Genomic DNA, 25,360 nt, shown 5'->3' on the forward strand with positions numbered 1-25,360 from the left:
TTACAGTGGGAATGCACCTACAATGTGAATTTCAGACCCCTCTATGATTTCTAAGTGGGAGAACTTGCAAAATTGCAGGGTGTTCAATTACTTATGTTCCTCACTGTATAACCTGGCAGTACTAAGTGAGATAGGGCAGGCAAATTTGGGATAATTTAATATATTTAATCATTTTAATTCAGAAATCCCTTCCTCTGTAACGCTATGACAGAATATAACTTGCCCCTGACCGCTTCTTAATTGTACAACTATTTTGAATGATAATCTGTTGCATTTGACTGTTGAATAATAGGTATACATGGTCACAAATACACATAAAAACTGTTGCATAGACTTTGCTAACAGGCAGTCTGATTTGCATTTAGATTTGTTCCCATTTTGCTTGATACACAGGTATATCCCTCAATGTATAAACCAACTTTAAAAAGTTTTTAAAACAATTTTCATCTTTTTATTTTAAAAAAGTAAATTGAAAAATCAAGTAAAAAATCAGTTCAAAATCTCACATCAGGTTAACAGAGTTTTTCTTTATTGACAGGTATAAACATCCTTTGTCATGTTCAATAATTTTGTGAAGTGTATTTCACAATGAACATCAAAATGGAACTCATCTGGAATCAAAGATCTATGAAATTTGCAAGAGATGAACATCTTGGTTAAATTATCATTTCAGGTAGGAAATTATCAATGTGTATGCATATAAAAGGTCCTCATAAACAATTCTGTGAAAGTTGTTCTTTAAAGGAAATGTATAAAGAAAGATTTGTTCATAATTTATGTACATCATTAAAATAATGATTTTATTAGTCAAATAAATAGTGAATATTTATTAATATTTTGTATTTATTTAGACAGTAAGTAGAAGAACTATTAGCTCATTTTGATATCTGTGGCTCCATCTGTTTATAGCTTGTTGTTTGTAGAACTGTCTCATTTGACCATCTGTACTGCTGTTGGCCTGTTGACCTGAAGCTGTTAATCACTGCAGCACTGGAAGCTCAGACAGGAAGAGGACAGGCATCCTTGCTGTGAAGATTTCTGTAGGATCCAGCTGTCTGCACAATGTGGGAAATACAGTACCTCATTATAGGTAAGTGATGTGACTAAAGCTGTAGGGAACATTATTTTTTTTTTTTTTATAAAATTTAGCTTGAAGCTATGTCATCCATATATCAGTTGCTATAGGTTAATTTCAGCTATTTTCATAAATCAAAGCAATCTTGAAATGTATGTTTTGTGTTCATCCATAAATACAACTCCTCAAGGCATTCATTTTATGAGACAAAGTGTGAACTGTCTCAGGTGGCAATTTCATCAGTTCTCACATTTGCATTTTTTTTTACCAAATTCTGTACATTTAGACCCAAGGGCTTTCCCATCTGTTTTCAAGCTTAGGAAAGTGTTTATGATTTGTCACCTCTTGTTGGCAATGGAAGCCAAGCACATGGCTGCAGCACAATCAACAACATGCACCTAAATGGCTGTGCTTACCACTTGGGGGGGGGGGGGGGGGGCATTTCTATAGTCTTTTTATTCACACATCACTTGAAATCTGCACATAACTTGCAATGTATATGCCATTGTAGATTTCACTTTAAAGGGCATTGTATTACTTTTGCAGCCAAATTGGGATTATACTTACTTTGAATTTGTTACACATCCTCTTTGCATAGCATGACCTAAAATATTTAAAAAATTGCAGGTTACCTTTTTTGATGCTCCTTTCTAGCAAGGAAAAAAACTTCCAGCAAGGAAAAATTCTACATGTCTCACTTTCTTATGAGGGGACTGGGAAGTCGTGTTTGCCAATAATGTAACCCTGTCTGTACTGTGCAGGCAGACATTGTTCCATCAATTGTACTACATTTGAACACTCTGGGGTTGATTTACTAAAACTGGAGAGTGCAAAATCTGGTGCAGCTCTGCATAGCTCAGCACCCAGTTTTTTTTGGGAAAGCTTAACCTCCCTAGCGGTCTGATTATGTCCATATTTCTGTGTTCAAAGCGGTACATTTTTTTGCATGGAAATGTGTATCTTTTTTTTTATAGGCCTGTAATTTTTAGGAATAACTCAATGAAATCTGTCCGAACAAGAGTCTAGTAAACATCCCGATAAAATTTGAAACACAAAATCATAAATTATAATTTAATAAATAAACATAAAAAATAATAATAATATAATAAATTTAATTCAATAATATAATCAAACCAAAAACACTGAAATTTGAAATATAACGCCAAGTCGTAAAATTGTTTTCAGTGTCTGATGACGAATTTCCCCACAAATCGTTATCACTCAATTCTGCAAGTGGTTCTGATTTACTATCGCTGTTCTCTAGCTGGTCTAAAACCGCTTTTGACCTAAAGGGACGCTTTTTGGACGCCATGGACATTTCTCAGTTTTCAGGCAATAAGAACAGTAAAAATGCAGGCAGGGCACAGGACAAAGCACTCGGGACAAAATGTATGTGAAATGGTTTGATACAGTAATGTTTTACTATGTGATTTTAGTGAATGTCACTTTTTGTTATTTTCAAATTTCCTGCCGTTCCGTCCCCCGTACGTCCAAATGCTTGCAGGGGACGGAACCCAGATGACAGATGCCGGCATCCGCCGGATTACATTGCCGGGGACACTGCAGGAGGGACACCGCGGGAGTGCAGGACAAGGTAAGTGATCGAGGGATCGCGGAGCAGCGCCACATGGTAAGCCCGAGTGTAGCTCGGGGTTACTGCTTGTGGTACTGAAACTTTACCCCAAACCTACACTCGGGAATACCGCCAGGGAGGTTAATTGAAGAAGATAAAGTTAGAAGCTGATTGGCTACCATGCACAGCTGCACTAGATTTTGCACTCTCCAGCTTTAGTAAATCAGCCCGTCTGTCTTAACAAAAGGTTCAATGTTTTGGAGCTGGGCTTCTCCATTGTATGTTAATGAGAGCAGGACTCATCCAGTCCCCAGACCACCAATTGGATTTCCTTGAAAACATTGAAAAGTTAAGCAATAATAAAAAAATAGGTATGCTATGTAAATATAAACACATTTCAAACATATAGTGGGATTTACTCAAATTTGACAAATGTGTCTGCAATGTACAGATTCACATGTATATGTGCCTAAGAATGGGCCAAGGTACATACAGCGTTTATGGTTAAGATGGCTGCCACTGCCCCGAGACCAGAAGCTGGCTTGAGCTCCAGAGATGGGATGTGACGTATCGGATGGGGAGCAGTGTTCACCAGCTGATATGTCACCTCACATCTCTGAAGCGCAAGCCAGCTTCTGGTCTCATGGCGGTGGCAGCCATCTTAACCATAAGTGCTGTATGTACCTGGTGCTGCTTCTTAGGCACATATACAAGTGAGTATGGTATAGTTGTAAGGTTTTACATGGTGTAATAAAGTCGTCTGCTTTGCGCAATCAACCTTTTCCCTGATACTGTTTTTTGAGTAGTTGAGGAAAGTGGAAAGACAGCTCTGGACCTGCAGGTACTGGTATTGTTATCTTAAGATATTATGTTGGTATAAATGATCTGGTTCCTGGGCAGGCGGCTTCTACACCCCAGAGGATCTCCACAGTCTCCCTGGCTTGTAGTGTATTGTAAAAAAAGTTGAAATTGAAGCACCACACCACTGTTAAGAGGTCCAAATACAACTTTATTCTATTAAAGGTCAGGGATATAATTTGAGAAGTAACCGACGCATTTTGGGGATCCAAGAGCCCCCTTCATCAGGGCTTGACTGGCAATAAAGTGCCAGACCAGGACCTACAATGGTATTTATTCCAGTGTGAATTAAAAGCAAAGGCCTAATCAGCAGCTTGTTTGGCAGCTGATTGCCAAACTGTTTTTTGAGTGGTAGTGTATTGCATTGGAATAAATCGTATCCTGATACATATTAATGGTGAAGTTGGTGGCAAGACACTCAGTGGGTCCAACCAAAAAAGTGCAGTGAGACCTATCTAGTATTAGAAGATCCATCCACTATGGTGAGTGCAACTCCATGTGGGGTCACCTGGAGCACCTGGAAGTGGTCACCTGTTTATCTGTTACTGATGGCACCAGCATCTGTTCACCTATCGTTTGGTTTTCAATCAACTGTTTTTTGAATGGGACTTACTGATACATTGGATATTACTTGGGTTTTCTGGTGTTGTTTATTTATTCTATTTTTTGCACTTTTACGTGTGATAAACTGTTTAGTAACCTTGAATTACATTTTTGGCCGCTCAGTTTATATACACATTTATAGGGTTCACAAATGTGGAAGCTAGATACATTTTGAACACTGCAACAGCCATAATCACATTAATCTCTGCTTCCTTATTTTTGGTAAATGTACGGATTGATAAAGAGAAGCCAGGAGGGTACAGGTACCCGGTTCTGGAAAGACTACCGGCTGAGGCATACCCATCCTATTTCTACAAGTAATACAACTACTGTTGTTTCACCTCTTTTTCTCTTGCTTTCCTTCTTTCCCTTTCTAATCTTATTCAGTGGTTGTCTATTGTGCACTCATGTGAGGCGCAGACTCAGGGATGTAGTCCCCTATTGGTTAAATTTCCTGTTCTATATACCCTCACTGACCACTTTATTAGGTACACCTGTTCAATTGCTTGGTAACACAAATTGCTAGTCAGCCACACGGCAGCAACTCAATGCATTTAGGAATCTAGACGTGATGAAAATGACTTTCTGAAGTTCAAACTGAGCATCAGCATGGGGATGAAAGGGCATTTAAGTGACTTTGGACGTGGCATGGTTGTTTGTGCCAGAGGGGCCGGTCTGAATATTACCAAAACTGCCGATCTACTAGGATTTTCACGCACAGCCATCTCTAGGGTTTACAGAGAATGGTTCAAAAAAGAGAAAATATTTAGTGAGGGTCAGTTGTGTGGATGAAAATGCCTTGTTGATGTCAGGGGTCAGAGGAGAATGGGCAGGCTTGTTCAAGATGATAGGAAGGCAACAGTAACTCAAATAACTACTCGTTACAAACAAGGTATGCAGAATACCATCTCTAAATATACAACACGTTGAACCTTGAAACAGATGGCTCTTGTCAGCTAAGAACAGGAAACAGAGGCTACAATTTGCACAGGCTCACCAAAATTGGACAATAGAAGATCAGAAAAACATTGTCTGGTCTGAATCTGAAAGTGGGATGAAACCTACCAGTGTCACTTAAAGTGGTTGTAAACCCTTTTATATATCCAGTGAAGTGCCTGGCCTTAGGTGATACACGGAGTTTAAACAAATCCTCCCACATAAGTTGTACCTGGGTATCTGCAGCTATCTCTTTTCTACAGCCGTTTAAAGTTCAGAATTTATACAGCTTGTCTGGGACTTCAGAAGGCAAGGGGCATGGAGCTGAAGTTACAGTCTGTAGAATTCAGTGAGAACTGATTGGAGGGAAGAGGCACCTCCCCCCCCCTTTCACACAGCATACAGGAACAGAGCTGAGACTGTCAATCACAGGCTGTGTGCTGGAGCTCCCTCCCCATTACTTTTTGCTCTTGGTGTCAGGAAAACTTGTCAGAAGTGAGTTATACAGATAGCAGAGGAACAAAGCAGCAGATATAAATGACACTTATAGCTCTGGAGTGAGATGAGATATGCTCTGTTCATATTTAATGTCTGGGCTTACAACCACTTTAACTGAAGCATATAAAAATCAAGTCTGCTGTCTTGTTATATAGGGTTGTGCTGTGTGACAGAACTGTGAAAATCCCAGGGCTGGACTGGCAAAATTACAAATCCTTCGGCACATATAAGGGCTCCAATATAAGCATTTCACTTGTGTATTTAGCTGCCTGCCAGGAATTCAGCTTTGAATAATTTCCCCAGTCTGTATTTGCCCATTCCCTTTTTTTGGTTCTAGATGGCTCTAACTCTTTCATCCATGCTTTCTCATATTTTTCCTAGAAATGCTGGATTTTGCTATGCTAGTCATGAATAAGAGACAGAATCCACTTTTAAACTTTATTATCTAGTAGTTGTTTAACTTAAAATACTGATCTAATTTACTGCTGTAAAACTATATTAAATCCTCTGTATATTCTCTAATTTAGTTTACAGCTCTTAGCATCATTACAGCTGGTGTCATTATCATTACAGAACCCTATCCAGGGAGACTTTCCTCGGGGCTGGTTTAATCTGCCAGTTTTCAAGCTCCATGTTCCCATTTTGTGTATTCCATTAGCAGGTTCACTGCTGCTGAAAACAAAATCACTTACAATGTACAACCTGTTTGAATTCCCCATTCCGCTCCCTGCCATATGCAGTTTCCTGTGCCTTTCTAAACTAACAAAATTGCTTTATAATAGGTTTTAGCCAGCTGCCTCACTTTGTTGGGTGCACAAAATCCTTTTCTAGACTTTGTGTTCGTGTTTAAGGGAAAAAATGATTGCATATGTTAACCAGATTTAGTTACAGGTGTGTCAGGTCTGCCTTTTGTGTGGTGGGATATAAATGACTAAATCTCCCGTGAATGTGGAAATTTCTTTAGATTTTACTTAGATTTTTTTAATTTCTCTATTTTCAGATCAATGCATGTCAAAGCATGTTGGCAATGCAAATCTGTCATAGAGAATAACTGTAAGCAAAAAAAAAAGTGTGAATATGGTTCTGATATATGAATATACACACCAACACCTACACTCACTCCGTATCCAGAGAACAGAAACTTTTCCCCTGCAGCAAAAGTGGGCCTACCTTTTTTATTTTGCATATGTAGAAATACAAAACAGGGTCATGATTAAAGTGGTTGAAAACCTCTGAAAAAAAAACTGAACATAATGTCTCCACACGAACAAACACACCCTCCAGCTGTCCCCCCAAAATAATTCAGATTTTTCAACAACACTTGGCTGAGCTTTATACCTCCAAGGATGCTTTCTCTGAGATGGTGGCCAACACCTTTTTCTCTAAAATCTCGATACCATGCACACCTGAAATCTGATGCCAAATCCTTGAGGCCCCTTCTCTGTGGAATCAGTTCTTGCAGCTATCAAAACCCTGAAATCACATAAAAGACCTGGACCAAGTGGCTTTTAAGCCACCTATTACAAAAACTTCCTAGACCTTCTTACACTCCTACTATGCATCCATTTCAACGATCTCCGTGATCAAGGATCCATCCAAATAGAATCTCTTCAAGCTTCCATCTTCATGATCCACTGTTCCAACATTTGACCAATTTCCTTGTTGAACGTGGACCAGTTTTTAGTCAGAATCCTAGCTACCAGACTGAATTGAGGCATTGGAGGCCTTATTGATCGAGACCAAGTGGGATTCATGACTGTTAGACAGGCAAGAAATAACACATGAAAGCTTTCTCTTTTGATTGAGGCCTCTAAATGCCAACAGACTTCTTTCATGCTCCTATCTCTAGACACTTAAAAAGCCTTTGATACTGTATCCTGGCCCTTTCTATTTTACACCCTGGAAAAATTAAGCTTTGGTCCCCATTTCCTTAAATGGGTGAACAGACTGTATGACTCCCCTAAGGCTTATGTGAAATATGCGGGTTTTAAATCCTCCACCTTTCCTATATGTCCAGACACAAGACAAGGGTGCCTGTCTCCACTCCTGTTTTCCCTGGTCATAGAACCCCTTGTACATGTTCATTGAGCATCGACAGATATTTCTGGTTTACGAATTGCAAAATGCCAGTATAAATTAAGCTTATTTGCTGACAATGTCATCCTGAATATAACCAACCCACTTATCTCGTTACCCAATTTGCATGTCCTGTTAATGTAGTTTGGCATAATTTCTGACCTACAGGTCAGCCTCATAAGATCTAAGGTCCTAAATTTTTCCTCACCCCTCCCTCTGCTCCAGAATCTCCAACACAACTTCCATTACCAATGGAAACCCACAAACTGTCTCTTTAGGGTATTACCAGTCTCAATCCCTTACTCAGTAATGTACCAAATCCAAGTGCACATGATGAGCTTTATCTGGAGCGGCAAAAAGCCCTGCATTACTAAACAGGTCCTATATCAAACCAGACTTAATGATGGGTGGGAGTTTCCTTGCTTTGCAAGATACTATCATGCGGTCCAATTGGGCCAATTTGCCAGGTAGGAAATCCTACTGTGGGTAGACTTTGAGGTCTATGATTGTGCACTGCTATCCATTCATAATCTCCTATGGCTCCTTCCTCATGACAAGTAGGATTTGACAAACCCAATTGTCACAATCATGCCCACAGGGAGAGGTGCGGTTTTCCATTTTGCTCCAAACATCTACATTTTAGTATCGCTCTTAAACTCATACGCTATCACCTGAGGGGGGAAGGTGTAGTAATCGTGCATACAAGAACCAGGCACGGCTCTCACTGTATTAAGAAGTCTTCATGTATCTCCTCATTCCCCCTCCCTCAGGAATGCGTTCAGTGTAGCTGTCTATGCCATCCTTTTCCCAAATAAGGCAATAGGCTTGTCTGTTGTAAGAAGATACCAATTGACTTTTGTAGAAAAGAAGCTGTTATGCTTTGTGTGTAGTCAGAGAAGTGAGGACCGTCTGCGTTTTAACATTTAGCAGACCGAGAGAAAGCTAAGTCTCTTGCGATGAACCAGCGGAACTAGCAGTCGAGACCAGAAATCCCTTTTAAGCTCATGAAACTTGAAGCTGCTTAAAACCAAGGTTGACTGGCAAGTACTTTATCCCTTTAAACTCTTTTCTGTTATCTGTTTGCTGTGCTTTTATGCTCTGTGTGTTTATATATATATATATATTGGTTACATCTTCTTTCTGTAAATATTTTTACTGCACCCTTTTAACCTTTTGGTAATAAATCTTACTTTCTGAAAGTGTTGAACTGTTTCTATAGCTCTTGAATGTAACTTACGAATCCCTGCCACTCAAGAGCGCTACTATGAGTGTTTAACCCTCTGGATAACCGGTCTGTAGAGATAGCGGGATACTGACAGTTAACCAATCATCCTAGTGTATTGCTGAGTTTCCTCTTTCTCTGTATAAAAAGGAGGTGGTGGCACCGTGAAGGGTTAATTGCGTAATTAACCTGACCCAGTAAAAATTGCATTCAGGCTGCCGGTACGTCGATTGTGGTCCAATTAGCTGGAAAATCGGTGTGCAGGGTGCAGCTGGGTGTGGCATTGTTACGCAAGTGACACCGTGGTTTTAGATTGGCTAGTCCTTCGGTCACGAGTTTGGTGAGAAGGGCTGGGGTCTGACGCCGCTCCCGTCACAACAATTACATGGCATTCCCTATATCTTTGGGATAGTTAGATACTCAATACTCTGGCAGCCTTCTGTCCCCTCATCCCCCACTCCTCTCACCTGCAATCCCTCCTTTCTCCCTGGCTTTGATTCTCCCGGAACTTTTTGTAACTGCATCACCTTAAAGATGACCTATTTCCACTCTCTATTGACCTTGAGAGGCTTCAAGACTTTCACAGACCTGCAATCCTTACAAGACCTTCCACAATCTCAGCTATTCAGATATTTACATGTAAAACACTATTTCTTTTCTATGGTACGCTTAAATGGTGGAAATTGAACTTAACACTGTTTGAATCTAAATGCAAAAACGGCCCCAGTGGTCTTATGTCTCCCCTTTACAATCCGTTAATGGCCAAAAGAATGCCCCATCCTTTAAATTATGTCTTGAAATGGGAACGGGACCTGCAGGTAAATTTCAATGGGACCAGATCTGGACAACTACAAAACCATAATTCCAGAATGCAGCGGCAGTGGAAACTAATTCTAAAATACTACTTTGATGGTACATTTTTCCTAGTAGACTGGCACATGTCTTGGCTTTTTCATCTGCATATTTCTTTCATGGTTGCCCAGAACTTGGAACCTTCTTTCACATTTGGTGGTTCTGTCCATTCGTTCAAAACTGCAGTTTAAACTTTCCCTCTTTCATTCCTCAGCTGCCAGGAGACAAAGGAAAGTTCTATGTAAGCTATGAGTCACTGAATTTGTAGCTCACACAAGGCTTTGAAATCCCTATGAAGAAACACTTATTGGCCCAGCACTGTCACAAGCATAGCGAGTCACGTGTTTCTCCAATCCCTTTTTTTTTTTTTAACTTTGGCACCTGCCATAGAACTGAGCAGCTGGAGTAAAAAAAAAAGGTAAATCTATTGCTTTGCTTTGAACAGTCAAAAAACAGTTTTGCTATAGCATATTAGGAATAATGTTTCCCTAATGGTAATAGTGATGTTAATATTACCAAGGCTTCATATTCCTGTGGTGGCGGTATAATACTCCTTTACTGGCACCAGCATATTTTATTAGAATATTAGTATTGTAATAGGGATAGACACATAAGAAAAACTGAAAACTATACAGCCATTTAAATAATCTCCTCATATTATAAAAAAACTTACATATAGTGGCATAGATTAAAACTCGAATTGGCTTGTTTTTTGAAAATTCTTTTTTTTTTGTTGATTTATGAAATATTAAATAGCAAGAAGATAAAATACAAAAATAGAATCGATTGACAGCAAAACCAATCTCGAAAGACTAAGTTTTATTTATTACAGATACTTATATAGTGCTGACAATTTTGCACAGCGCTCTACATAAATATTGCATATTCACATCAGTACCTGCCCTCAAAGGTCTTACAATCTAAGGTCCCTAACTGACAGTCATACACACATACTATACTAATAATTTAGTCAGGAGCCAATTAACCTACCAGCATGTCTTTGAAGTGTGGGAGGAAACTGGAGTTCCTTGGGGAAACCCACGCAGGCACAGGGAGTAAATGCATACTCCAGGAAGGTAGTGCTGTGGTTGGGATTAAAACCTGTGACCTTAGTGCTGATAGTTGGAAATGCTAACCACTTAAAGTAGAACTATAAGCAAAATTTTTTTTTTTCATTTTGGATAGAGTAAGAGGGGTTTATAATCCCTGTCAGTTTATTTTTTGCCATCTGTGTCCCATTGGAGAGATTTACCTTCACTTCCTGTCCCATAACCAAAACAGGAACTGAGAGAAAATCCCTGCAAAATAAGGGAATTCATTGGGGACCCCCAGGTCACCAGAACTAGTGTCTCCATTTGACAATTTCCCCTCTATTTGTTTTCTGGAGACAACCCAAAATTTGGGGTTTCTTTTACTTTCACTTTTGATGATAAAGGTAAACAGGAAAATCAGAGAGGGTAAACAGGTGTTCTAATCCATTTCCACTCTGTCCAAATCTAAAAAAGAAAGTTTTGCCTTTAGTTATACTTTAAGTCAGGCATAGATAGAATGTTTTTCTTTCCTGCAACCACGGGTCACTAGATTCCCCCATTAACACAGTCAATATGGACGAGGGAATCCCTCCGATGGAGCCATTGTGTCCTCCTGGTGGGGGAGCCCGCAGTGAATAATGGTTATAATAGCCGCTAGCAATAATCACATGTAAAATCCGACAGGCTGGTTGTACCCAGGGTGATCGATCTTTCTTTTTGGGTACATTCAGCTTGCCCATACATGGTTTGAATCTCGGACGGCCCCTGCTGAACCATCTATGGCTGGCTTTAGCCATTGTGCTGCCCAACTGTCATAAACAATCCCCCACCCACCCGTCTCTGTGCAATATCATACCCACCCAGCATAAAGTAGTGTGTACCAGTGGAAAATACAATGGTTATATCATTAATACACCATAGTAGAACTCTCCCAACCCTCATCAGTTACAGTGAGGAACAGAAGTATTTGAACACCCTGCAATTTTGCAAGTTCTCCCACTTAGAAATCATGGAGGGGTCTGAAATTCACATTGTAGGTGCATTCCCACTCTGAAAGACAGAATTAAAAACAAATTCAAGAAATCACATTGTATGATTTTTAAAGAATTTATTTGTCTTGCACTGCTGAACATAAGTACAGTTGCAAGAAAAAGTATGTGAACTCCTTGGGATTTTGTGGAGTTTTCCATGAATTGGGCATAAAATGTGCTCTGAACGTCATCTAAGTCACAACAATAGAAGAACAGTCTGCTGAACATAATACTACACAAACATTAGATGTTGCCATGGTTTAATTGCACATAACATGTAAACATTCACAGTGCAGGGAGGAAAAAGTATGTGAGGCCCTAGCTTAATGACTTCTCCCAGAGCTAATTGGAGCCAGGAGTGAGCCAACCTTGACTCCAATCAGTGTGATGATATTGGATGTGTTGCTGACATCTGCCCTGCCCTTAAAAAACACACACAGAATGCTGCATGAGGTAAAGAAGAATCCCAGAGTGTCAGCTAAAGACCTACAGAAATCTCTGGCACATGCTAACATTTTTGTTGACACATCTACAATAAGGAAAACATTAAACAAGAATGGAGTACATGGGAGGACACCACGGAGGAAGCCATTGCTGTCCAAAAAGAATATTGCAGTAGGTTTGAAGTTTGCAAAAGAGCACCTGGATGTTCCACAGCACTACTGGCAAAATATACTGTGGACAGATGAAACGAAGATTGAGTTGTTTGGGAAGAACACACAACACTATGTGTGGAGAAAAAAAGGCACAGCACTCCAACATCAAAACCTCATCCCCACTGTAAAACATGGCAAAGAGAGCATCATGGTTTGGTGCTGCTTTGCTGCCTCAAGGCCTGGACAGATTGTTGTCATTGATGGGAAAATGAATTCCAGAGTTTATCAAGACATTTTGCAGGAAAACGTACGACCATCTGTCCGCCAACTGAAGCTCCGCAGAGGATGGGTGATGCAACAGGACAATGACCCAAGCATACAAGTAATTCAACAAAACAATGGCTGCAACAGCACAGAATATGCCTTCTGGAGTGGCCCAGCCAGAGTCCTGACCTCAACCCGATTGAAATGCTGTGGCATGACCTTAAGAGAGCGATTCACACCAGACATCCCAAGAATATTGCTACACTGAAACAGTTTTGTGAAGAGGAGTGGTCCAAAATTACTCCAGATCGTTATGCAGGTCTGATCTGCAACTACAGGAAACATTTGGTTGAGGTTATTGCTGCCAAAGGAGGGTCAACCAGTTATTAAGTCCAAAAGTTCACATACTTTTTCCTCCCTGCACTGTGAATGTTTACATGTTATGTGCAATTAAACCATGGCAACACATCTAATGTTTGTGTAGTATTATGTTCAGCAGACTGTGTTCTTCTATTGTTGTGACTTAGATGACGTTCAGAGCACATTTTATGCCCAATTCATGCAAAACTCCACGTAATCCCAAGGGGTTCACATACTTTTTCTTGCAACTGTATTTGAACACCTAGGAAACAGCAAGAATTCTGGCTCTCAAAGACCTGTTACTGTGCCTTTAAAACGTCCACCTCTACTCCACTCATTAATCTAACTTAGTAGCACCTGTCTGGGCTCTTTAAAGACACCTGTCCACCTCACAGTCAGACGCCAACTACTACCATGGGCAAGACCAAAGAGCTGTCAAAAGACACCAGGGACAAAATTGTGGACCTCCACAAGGCGGAAAAGGGCTATGGGGCAATTGCCAAGCAGCTTGGTGAAAATAGATAAACTGTTGGAGCAATTGTTAGAAACTGGAAAAGGCTAAAGACGACTGTCAGTCTCCCTCGGACTAGGGCTCCATGCAAGATCTCACCCCGTGGGGTATCACTGATGATAAGAAAGGTGAGGAATCAGCCCAGAACTACAAGGGAGGAGCTGGTCAATGACATGAAGAGAGCTGGGACCACAGTTTCAAAGGTCACTGTCAGTAGAACACTACGCCGTCATAGTTTCAAATCATGCATTGCACGGAACGTTCCCCTGCTCAAGGCATCACATGTCCAGGCCCATCTGAATTTTGCCAATGAGCATCTGGATGATCCAGAGGAGGCATGGGAGAAAGTCATGTGGTCAGATGAGACCAAAGTAGAACTTTTTGGTCTAAACTTCACTCGTCGTGTTTGGAGAAAAAAGAAGGATGAGTTGCATCCCAAGAACACCATCCCTACTGTGAAGCATGGGGGTGGTAACATCATGCTTTGGGGGTGCTTTTCTGTGAAGGAGATTTTGAGCAACAACCTCCTTCCCTCAGTCAGAGCATTGAAGATGGGTCATGGCTGGGTCTTCCAACATGACAACGACCCGAAGCACACAGCCAGGATAACCAAGGAGTGGCTCCGTAAGAAGCATATCAAGGTTCTGGAGTGGCCTAGTTAGTCTCCAGAACTAATTCCAATAGAACATCTTTGGAGGGAGCTGAAACTCCGTGTTGTTCAGCGACAGCCCCGAAACCTGACATATCTAGAGGAGATCTGTGTGGAGGAGTGGGCCAAAATCCCTGTTGCAGTGTGTGCAAACCTGGTCAAGAACTACAGGAAACGTTTGACCTCTGTAATTGCAAACAAAGGCTTCTGTACCAAATATTAACACTGATTTTCTCAGGTGTTCAAATACTTATGTTCAGCAGTGCAAGACAAATAAATTCTTTAAAAATCACTGTATATCCCCCAACCATATGAAAGCAACATTAAATGGTCACAGATAAGAGCAACAGTGTGCCTCCTAGTCTTGAATTGGCTTGCTTAATAAAGCAGCACTAACAACGATTTACACCACCCTAATGATCTTCCCAACTAATTCTAATTAAAAAAATAATAATATACCGCAGCTTACTAATCATTAGACATGGTGGCTGCAGTTTGGTTTTCTTTTTTTTTTTTCTACTTTTATCCCTCTGGTTTCACCTGGTGAATTAGTCAGTAGTAACACACCTGCTGTATTAGAGTTCCCCCACTCTGGATGAAGGAGCACAGGGGCACCTCTGGACAACAGCATTGTCAGTCTGGGGGGGAGAGGTGTTAGGTGGACTAGCAGATTTAGATATGCTAACAAATTGAAGCCAAACTCCAGCTCACACTTTAAAAGCGGTTTCAGCAACATTTTATTTCCTTTGGAATAAAGGTTCTATAAAAATAAAAAACTGCTCATTGTAAGCACCTCTGTCAGAGGTAAATGCTTTGTCTCATGCCTGCAACTCTTACATCGGCAAGAGAGCTTGTTCTGTTGAAAAACAACAGACTTACTGGCTAGATCATCAGGTGAAAGTGAGGGGAAGAAAGCAAAAAAATCAAAACTAACGCAGCTACCACATCTAAGAATTGGTAAGCTACAACATAATAAATGTTTGCTTTGGGTTTAATACTGCTTTATCTGTCAGCCTAAAAACAAGTTAGGAAATCAGCAGACATTGTAACACTATTTTCTGTAAGCTGAACAACTTTTTGGAACAGTAGAAAAATCTATGATTTAGAGATAAGAAAGAAAAGGTCATGTTTTGACCTTTTCTCCCTTTTTAGTCCACAAAATGTAACTTCTCCATTGTAAAACTCCAATTTTTAACACACTGGGTGTTCCCTTACCTAAGTCCTATATGTTGGATATTGAGAGGAAAGGAATTTCTAATGTATTCTGTCAGTTTGCTGTAAAGTTATCCACAGCCCTTCCTGTAACGAAAGATCACACCTTGATTGAAAAAGATGTATTAGCAAAATAATTCTCCAAATTATTCATACTGAGCCACATGATCCAGTTATATAAAGGATATTACAATTATGGACAAAAACTGTTTTAAAATTGACTGTTATCTGCAAAAAGCGGATTAAGTGTTTTGTTAAAATAAGTTGACTTAACCAAAATATTCAATAGATCTATCAAATCATTATGTAATTTTAGATTTCCAAAACCAAAATTAAATAAGAAAAGCTAATAAGACTGGAACAAGGTTAAAACTATAATGATTTAACAACTTTGGTGGTAGAAAACTCTGCTTATCCCCGTTGTGGAGATATTGAAAGCACTTCATTCTTTTTTTACCTGCTTCTTAAAGATTGACAATTAACTCCCTAGGGATTCTTATTTAGGAGGAAAAAATGTTCTTAATCAAGTGCTGCCTACCTTCTGCTATACACGATCCCCCTGGGCTGATGGCACTCCAGAGTTCCTATGTGACTGGCAAGTCACATTCCCTGTCAATTATAGCGAGTGCTTTCCTTTTCTCTTTTCACCCTGTCTTCCAGCTGGGGCATTTCCCTTTCCAGCAGCTGAAAAGCTCTTTTTTTAACAAATGCTGTAAAATCACAATAGATTGTTTTATGCCAGTGATTTTCAAAAAAGAATACGGTAACAGGTTATTTCAATGTAATATGCATTAATGGCTGTGCCTGTTTGAAGTGTAAGATATTCCAGCTGCTATTTCTTCTGTTTTCTTTTTTACCTCTGGTTTGTCATTTTCCCACTGGAAAGTATCTATTTCTAAAAAAGATCTTATTTTTTTCATTTTAAATAAGATGCTATAAGGCTTAACATAACTTAATCTACAACATTAATGGTATAAAAATAAAACACATAATAAAATGCATAATGGCTCTGTTCAAGCCTACGGGATTCATTAAGGACACTGCCTTCAACCATATTCATTAAAGATTATGAATTTCAAAATATTCTGTGCAATGCTTTTGTGTTTTTTACTGTTGTTCTTGCTGTCTTTAGTATTAGATACGTTATACTAGAAATACACTTGGAACTAGATTGCAAAAGTAAATATCATCTTTACCACCTTTAGCCTACCCCAGCAACTTCTTGTTGGTGACCATACATCAGACTTGTAGTATTATGGCACCCAGCAGGAATAAAGCTTGCCATAGAGTTAGTTTTAGGTAGTTTTTTTTTTTTCATTTAGCCAGCTGGGCCTTCCTCTTTGAGGTACTTCCAGTTGAGGAGGCAAAATGTGAGTGGTGTGTGTCCTGGCAGGAAGGTGCCCCATGGAAAATCGTCAAAAAAGCAACCACTACTAGTGAGTCAACCATAGAACATAATCCGGGCTCTCCAGTCCTGGTGGTGTAGGAGCAGGATGTTACCAGCCAGGGCTCTCCCTAGAACAGTGGGGTTGAGTGCCCCCTCATTGTTAGTGGGGTCAAGCTCTGTCAAGGGCCTGCACTGGAGGACCAACCCAAGGATGAGTCTACACCCCCTACAGCACAGCCAATAGCTAGTGAGTATGACACATAGTCTGTGACAGAGAGTTGTTCCCCAGTGCCATTGAGGGAACATCTGTCCACCCCAATCAGTGTGGAAGGTAACCCTTGCTGCCACATCGAGCATGTCAGCACCTGCCCCTGTGCTAGCAGTTTCATCAGAGAGGAGGCATTATTGTAAAGTTCCCAATCCCCAAGGGCCTCTTTTATTTGTTGAAAACCCAGCAGCAACAGTGGAAGAAGACTGCTGTTTGGGAACACAATCATTGTCAGGTACTCATGGAACTGTCCTGCTCTGATAGTGAGAACAGTCACTATTATAGGCAGGTCCTAGGGTAGAAAGAGTGGAGAGAGTATCCTGAACTGAAATATTATATGTAATCCACATGCTTGTTCACACTACTACTCTTCATCTCACCGCTAAGTCCCTGGAACGTATATATTTATTTCTGCATCCAATGACTATGTGGTCAATATCCACTCTAAATAGATAATTGTTGAGCCTGTTGCTCTGTCATGTGCTTTACTTGTTTTATTAGTTTTAATTAACCTAAATTACAGTACCAGAAATTGTGTTAACATTCAAGTACTGTGTCTGGTATACCGATAATTATACCTAGAGTTATGTTTGTTGTTTATGTTTCACTACTGTATCGCTTTTAAAAGGTTTATATTAGCCATCTTCCCAAGAGTGGGCTCCCCTCATGGCACAGGGATGTGCCACAGGTACAAGAGGGCAGGCTGGGGAGTGTAAGCAGGTCCAGCTAGTCAGCCATTAGATGGCCCTGTCCCAAAATGTGTGGTAATAGGGAACTGTGTAAGTGGGAGCTAGGTCCCCTTTTAGATAAAGCCTTCCTGTAATGATGTAATGAATGGAGCTAGTGCCGATATACTATAAATATGATCCCCTGAGAAGTCACGTGACCCATTACGACATGGGTGGGGTGGAGCTGGGAGCCATATTGAGTGGAAAGAGAAGTGATAGACCGTATATATATATATGAAAGAGTGTCCTGATTATGTATATGTAAAATCTCAACTCAGCTACGCTTTGTCAATGGGATCTGTGCTGTGTCAGCTGGAGCTAGAGCTGCATCTAATGCAGTTATTCTGTTGTATGCTTGGAAGGTAACAAGTTTTTATATCAGACATGTATGGATTTTTACTGCCTGGTTAACAAAGAGCCATTTGGCCTGTTGGAAGTCATCTTGGAATGTCAGCAAAACAAGATTATACAACAAGGTGTGTGTAACAAAAGATTGCATACCAGAATCCTGATCCTGGAAGGGAGTTCATGCATGCCCCCTAGTGGTGGGGCATGAAGGTAAGAAAGCCTCAGCTCAGATTTCCTGGTGATGCTGAGATTAAAATGACTGATTTCATGGCTTCCAGCAAGAAGGAAGGGGCCAGATGTCAACTGGAATGCTGACCTGGGTCAAGAAGCCGGATGGCATTATATGTCTCCCTGGTGGAGGACAGTACCATATGTTCACTGTACTTCCTGGTAATTCTGAAAGACAGACCCTTATCAGTTATGTATTGTTGCTCATTGGACTGCTCATTAACTGCCTGAAAGGTTTTCATGGATTTATGATAGGTCACTTCCAATCCCCTCTGGAAAGTGATAAACTGTAGGAGTTGATTGCTAGCAGGCCATGCCAGATCTCTGGCCTAAGTGGGGATAACTGGTCCATTGAAGACCCAGATGTTTGTTGACTCAAGGTGCCCCTGAAACTTTAGCTAAGTTCTGGAAAGGAGAAGGGGGGGAGATCATAACTGCTAGATCTCTGGTTTTAAAACAGAAAAGAAAATGACAAATAAAATGTAATGGCTGAATTCTGTAACAACATTGCTGCTACACACACAGCTATTCGTATGCCCAGTAGGCATTACCATTACAAGTACTAGTACACCTGAGAGTGAGAGAGTAACATATGGGAGCATGCCCAGCTGGGCAGAGCTATATATGGGACTGAGAGAGAGACTGGTATACTACAGAAAGCACCTTGTTAAAATCGGTTTGACAAAAGCGAAATGCTTTGGAGACTAGACTAGGGAGAAGGGTCCACAAAAGGGTTGGCACATAAAAAGATCAAAGTGAGAGGTTTACCATTATTAAAGCGGAATTAAACTCCCTCAATCAACATTAACGATTTCTAATCCATATACTGCTAGCATTGGAAAAATATATTGAAGGGCAGGGGCGGACTGACAACTCATGGGGCCCCCGGGCAATAGGGGATCATGGGGCCTCTGTGTCCTTGCCCACACTCAAAAAAGCCTATAAAAAAGGTACCAGGGGCATTTCATAGGGCCCCGTACTGACCCCGGGCCCTCTGGCAGTGCCTGAGTGCTCGAATGGTCAGTCCGACCCTGTTGAAGGGTATAAAGGATTCACTTGTTTTAAGCATTCTTTTTTTTCACATTCTTCAGCTGCTTCCTGGTAGGCCAAAATTATGTCAAACATCCCAGGAGTCATTATAGGCATTTTTTTTTCTTTCACCTGGAGGAGGGGCTTTCTCAGCTAAGCACATCCTCCAGTATGTATGCCTGAGCTAAGGGTAGATGGATTCCAGGAAGTAAAGGCTACATTAATCATCTGCCCTTGCTCAAATTGGCCATAGCTAGAAATGATAGGGGGTGTTTTTCAAAGTAATATCTCCACAAAATAAAGCATGGAGCTATGGATGGATAGGTAAATTTACTTTGAATAATAAAATTGAACCAAATAGTTCTTTCAGGTGCTCAGGTAAAGGTAAAGAGTGACTCCACTTTTGTTGAGAAAAAAAAAATTCCCCTCTGGGTGATCTATCTACATTGCAAGATTTTAACAAACTTATTAGAAAATTTCTACTTTTCGTTATTCTGAAGAAATAGTTGTTTATTTGATTTTGTCCATGTGCAAATTGAATGTAAAAAGGTGTTATTTAATCATTTATCACTCAGCTGATGCACTTGCAGAGTTCTACTGAAGAAAGTTGCAGTGTCAATATCTCTTCATCTCTTCAGACCTGTTTTCCCTTTGGGAGTATCTTGCAAAAATGACATTTTTGTTGCAGGGGATGCCCAAAATCTGACTTGTATCTTAGTGCAGACTTCTGGGAAAATCAGTGGTCCAGTCGCGCAAACAAGAAATTATATTTCTGGGGGCGTTTTGTATACCATATGTGTGTACAGAACACCTCCAGGTTGCCATATAGCATTGCATTTTACAGGAAATTACAGTGCTGAAGATTGAAAAGGAAAGGTAATTTTAATAACATTCAATTACAATATCACTTGTGTCACAATTGTATACACTTTATTTTTTCTTAGCTACTTTTTCTTTTCCTTACTAAAGTGGAGTTACCCTTTATGTACCACTTCAGGACTGCAAATACATTTCTTTAACATTCATTAAAACTACAGCATTTAGCCATTGTTCACACAGAGATTTGGGTCAGGTCGGAGACTTTACTGTACAGTTCAGGTAACTGTTGACTTTGCATACTTCACCTCTAATTGAGAGACAGGATTACATCACTTCAGGCTGAAGTACACAGGACATGTAGCTGAATAAACAGAAAACAGAAATGGAAAAAATAGCTTTGCCAGGGTTACATTACTAGATTGTATGCTGATAATAAATATGGATTTCAGTTATTACTTTATTTAAAAGCTTAGTTCACCTTAAAAAACACTCTATGCAGTCCATGAACACTATATCATAATTCTTAACTAAATTGATTAAAAAAAAATATGCATTTATACTCCTCACATACCCATAGGCCATTTGTGCAAGCAGTGAAGCCTGCCCCAAATGGTTCTGATATTTTTCACAGCTCTGTCCTGGCCTCTTCTCTAGGATGGACCAGTTGTTAGGACAAGCACCCCCTAGCAGTACAGGAGGGAGCGCTGTCCTTCTTCTGAGCCCTGCAGGGAATGTGACTTCCTCAAGAGGAAACGATTCCCAGTCACGTATGTCTGTGACGAAACGCTTCGGGGCAGAGCTTGTTATGTCATTGGGCAAACGCTGCTTAGGTGATACCAATTCCCATTACTTACAGGGGCAATGCTTTACATTTAATGTAAACATACTATTGCACAATGGATTTAATTGTGCTATACTTTTGAGTGCTTTTCTAATTTGTTTTTAATAAAAAATGTTTTTTAATGGTAAAGTATGATGATGATGTAGCCAGGTGCTGCCAAGTATGAGACTGCCAACTTTCTTTCCTTGCTGGATATGTAGAACTGTATGCAGGGCTGAGCAGCTACATGCTATGTATGCCAGGTCACTCATACCCTGCTGCCTCTGTGTTACTGGCCGGATGTGTGTACACACACGCGATGCACTGTGCAGAGTGGCTGTGATGATCTGGGGCTCTGTGTCTGTGTACAGGTTCAATTCCTCGCTCACCTCCCAGGATCTGTATGCACTATGCAAGTGCCATGGATCATGGGAGCTGTAGTTCTTAATAGTAATAATGCACCATGCTTGTGATTGGATGGTAATGGCCATTTTCCTGGGCAAGAGGAGCTAGAAAGACCTGTTGCAATGCTTGCTTACCTCTACTGAGAAGAGAGGATGAACCTGCATGTCAGTTTTCCAGTGCTGCCTTCAGAGACTGAGCTTGAGGGAAAGAGTCACTGTGCCTCCAGGATCCCAAGAGATCTGGGACCTGATTTCTGGAACCTGTTGACCACTAAGCCATTAGGACCAAACAAGTGTCCTGCCTGGAGTGGTGAGCTGAGCTACACATCTTAATCTCTTGCCATAAGCTTTAAACACCATAGAGAACGTTCTTATTTAGTTGCTCATTCACATTCACCAACAAAACTCTTGAAGGGACAGTGCACCACCTAAAGAGGAGTCCCACCGAAAGCCAGCCAATGTTAACCATTAGGCACCAAGTAACTTTCCACCCTCTCAAAGAGTGACCCCATACTCAGCCTTCTCTTGCTTGGGTTGTATGAGTAGTGTGTACACAAGGTTCCTTTTATCTTTCAGAGTTAGTTGATATAGTTCTAGAGACTCTAGTTGCACCTCTTATAGTGCCATTCAACATTGCTAGTCTTTTGAGTGCCAATTAGTGGGACAATGGCTGTTTATCGTTTATAGTGCTCTTTAGTCTGGGTAATTATTTGTTCATTTATGCATGACTTGTTTAATTGCTATTGCCTTAATACATTTAATTAAGTTGTTGTGGCCTATTTCCTGTTCGTTATTAAAGAGTGGTAGATATCTAACTCCTCTTAATTCAAACAGGGTTAACAGTTTTCAGTTCTCGACCAAGGGTGTCGAAGGGAATACAGCAAATGGGACAGTCGTAGCAGAACAGGGAACCTGTCATCACCACCGGCTCCTGCGGGGGTAAGAAACACAATGGCCTTTTATTATTTTTGAGCAAAGGAGTTGATTGAAGTGGAGTGGTACCTTTTGCTGTGCCTATTACTAAAGATCGGGAGAGAGAAGGTGGTCTATTGGTGAATATCACAGGAGATATTTGAAAGCCCCTTAATAGGGGAAAGTGCAAGGTGACTTATTTATATTGTAGGTCAATTTCTTCAGGTGAGCACACTGTGTGACAGGTGATGGAAACACACATGGGATCACCGGATGAATATTTTATAAGCACACATGGAATGTTTATGTACTTTAACATATGAATGTGATTTAAACTCTGCACGTAATTGGGTTGATTTACTCAAACTGGAGAGTGCAAATTCTGGTGCAGCTGTTCATGGAAACCAATCAGCTTCCAGTTTCTTTTGTCAAAGCTTAATAGAACAAGCTGAAGTTAGAAGCTGATTGGCTACCATTCACAGCTGAACCATATTTTGCACTCTCCAGTTTTAGCAAATCAACCATATTGTTTTGCATATATTGGTATTGCACATTGTATCACAGATTACAGAAGAATCAGTGGACTTTACTAATATTCCTTATGTGATGTAGCACACTATAAGGACATATGGGGGGAGATTTACTAAAAGTGATGAGTGCAAAATCTGGTGCAGATCTGTATGGTAACCAGCTTCTAACTTCATATATTTGTAATAATTTGAAAATAGCATTTTAATTACTTTTTGGTTTTGAAGGAACACCTGAAGCGCTTTGTAAAAGTAGAAATTTATTATAATTACATACCATACAAAAGGTTTCAGAAGATTCACACATTGATAAAAATATATACATCAAGCTGATCTCTGTTACATGTATACATTATACATTTTTTTACAGGAAATGAATTCTGTTGGCTGCCATAGGTTAGGATAGTGTTTGCAGCTTGCACTGTTTATTGTATAAACCTATAGATCAGTGTGGAGTTGACGTATAGTGATGAATGTTGTGGTGCATGCTGTGCATGTTAACAGCGACTTTCATCCACTGACGAGTGAATACCTATAAGCTGGACGTTTCAAGCTAGCAAGCAATGTGCCTTGATGGATCACTGCCCACTCCTGAGCATCTGCTCTCTATTCTTTGTTAGTTTCTACCTCCAGGCTACAGAAACTGAGTAGTCACAACACAGCCTGTATACAAAAAGTCCAGATTTTCTTTGAAAATCATGTTTGCAGGCGTCACAAAAGTTTTGCAATAGAGATGAACAGCTGTAGAGCAGTTCACAACATGACTGAATTATGAGCACTGTTATCTGGAATGACAGCAGCAATTAGACTTACATAGATTGAAAAAAGACACATCCATCAACCTATATATAGAAAATACTTATAACAAACCATAAATAGACAGGCTTTTGCTCAATAAAATAAGTATACTAACATATACATATATGTAGATAACTAGATTGTAAGCTCGAAAGAGCAGGGCCCTCGAACCCCTCGTGTATTGTTTTGTTACTGTATTGTCTCATGTACTGTCCCCCACTATATTGTACAGCGCTGAGCAAACCTTTTGGCACTATATAATTACTGTAATAATAATAATAATAACATATACATATGAAGTGCTCTCCCAACACCATGTGGATAATTATCTAATACAGAGTAAAATAAAGTCCAAAAAAACGTATGAATGAATGAGAGTCCCATAAGAGTTCCATAAGAGGGTGTCACATAAATCCAGTGAATTCTTCTCCACTACTCGTGGGTAATAGATGAATTTCTCACTCACCAGAAGGTGTTGACCCCCTGCTAAGGTGGTCAAATAATACTGGGTAATCAAATTCTGTGTCAATTCCCAACTGCAGGCTCTCATACAATGAATCTCCAAGCTCCCCTTCTAGTAATGGCTCTCCAGAAAAGCTCAAATAAAACACATTTTAATAAAATAGCTCTAAGTGTAATATTTATTAAGAACCATAGTTCAAATTATGAATAAAAATGCACTCACATATTAAGGTGGCTGCCACCAGGTGAAACATACGTAGAAGCGTGATCCCGTCACTTCCGGGTCCCACATGATGTTACATTCGGCCTGCTAAAGCAAGGCTTGGAGTGCACGCTGGCTTTCTACAGCGAGATTGATGCATATATATTGGCTGCGCAGGCTGGTGCTGGGATACAGGCACCTTAATATATGAATGCATTTTTATTCATCATTTGAACCATGGCTCTTCATAAATAATACACTTAGAGCAATTTTATGCTGAGAAGGATGTCTTCCACCCTAAGGAACTCACCAGTTATGGACTCCCACCTCACCCTGGGTAGCCGCAGAATACTTAGCTAGGAGTCGGATTGTGTTGCATGTTGTGTACTGTTGCCGCAATGTTGCTAAAATGCTTTTAAGCCTAGTCTGAAGTCATTCAAAGGGGCACATGGTGGTAAATGGCATATGAAAAGAACAGGTCCTGTAAAGCACACATGGGGTATGAAAGCAGGGCCACAACAAAAGAGTTAACTCAGAAGAAGAAGTGGAGGAAGAGTAGCTGCCACAGGCTCCCAACTATTGTATTGGTGTGAAGTGTATAGCAGCCAGTCAATAAAGTGTGGAACCTGACGTAGACGAAAGATCCTCTGGTAGTGAGGGGGTTTGTGTTCTGGCTCCCTCCCTAGTGGTTGGTCCCCCCAAAGTATCTGGGACTGAACCTGTGGTACAGGGAGCCCATGTGCCTTAATGTTACAGGACAGCAGTAGGAGTTGAATTTGTACATGCATGGGTTCTGTGCTAGGTGCACAGCAGGACCCCATTGTGCCACTGAGAGTGAGGTGGCAGAGTTGTACTGGACTGGTGGAGAGGACATAGGCTCAGCAGTGTCCCTCCTAAATACAGCATTCAATGAGGAAGATTGTAGTGACACGGGACAGAATGCTTCACAGAGGAACTCTGTAGGTCATACAGCTGAACAGAATTTACAGCTCATCTCTCAGCCAGGGTAGCTCCATAATGCTGACTTTCACATGAACAAGGCCCCACCTAGTCCCGAGCATTGATGAGTGCGCACACCATA

The 25,360-nt window shown here is 40.5% G+C and overlaps 1 long non-coding RNA gene across 1 annotated transcript in view; it reads left to right on the forward strand.

Moving 5' to 3' along the window:
- The first annotated feature begins 536 nt into the window (after nt 1–536).
- The window catches only part of LOC149468353 (uncharacterized), an 88,990-nt gene continuing 64,166 nt past the window's right edge, over nt 537–25,360 (forward strand). Inside the window, exons 1-3 of the long non-coding RNA XR_016311753.1 lie at nt 537–673; nt 989–1,090; nt 22,213–22,317. This is a non-coding gene — a long non-coding RNA (uncharacterized LOC149468353). The remainder of the gene's footprint in view (nt 674–988; nt 1,091–22,212; nt 22,318–25,360) is intronic.

Source organism: Staurois parvus, unplaced genomic scaffold (genome assembly GCF_062004578.1).
Source record: "Staurois parvus isolate SC_StPar_1 unplaced genomic scaffold, SC_StPar_1.0 ptg000089l, whole genome shotgun sequence".
Taxonomy (NCBI): Eukaryota; Metazoa; Chordata; class Amphibia; order Anura; family Ranidae; genus Staurois; species Staurois parvus.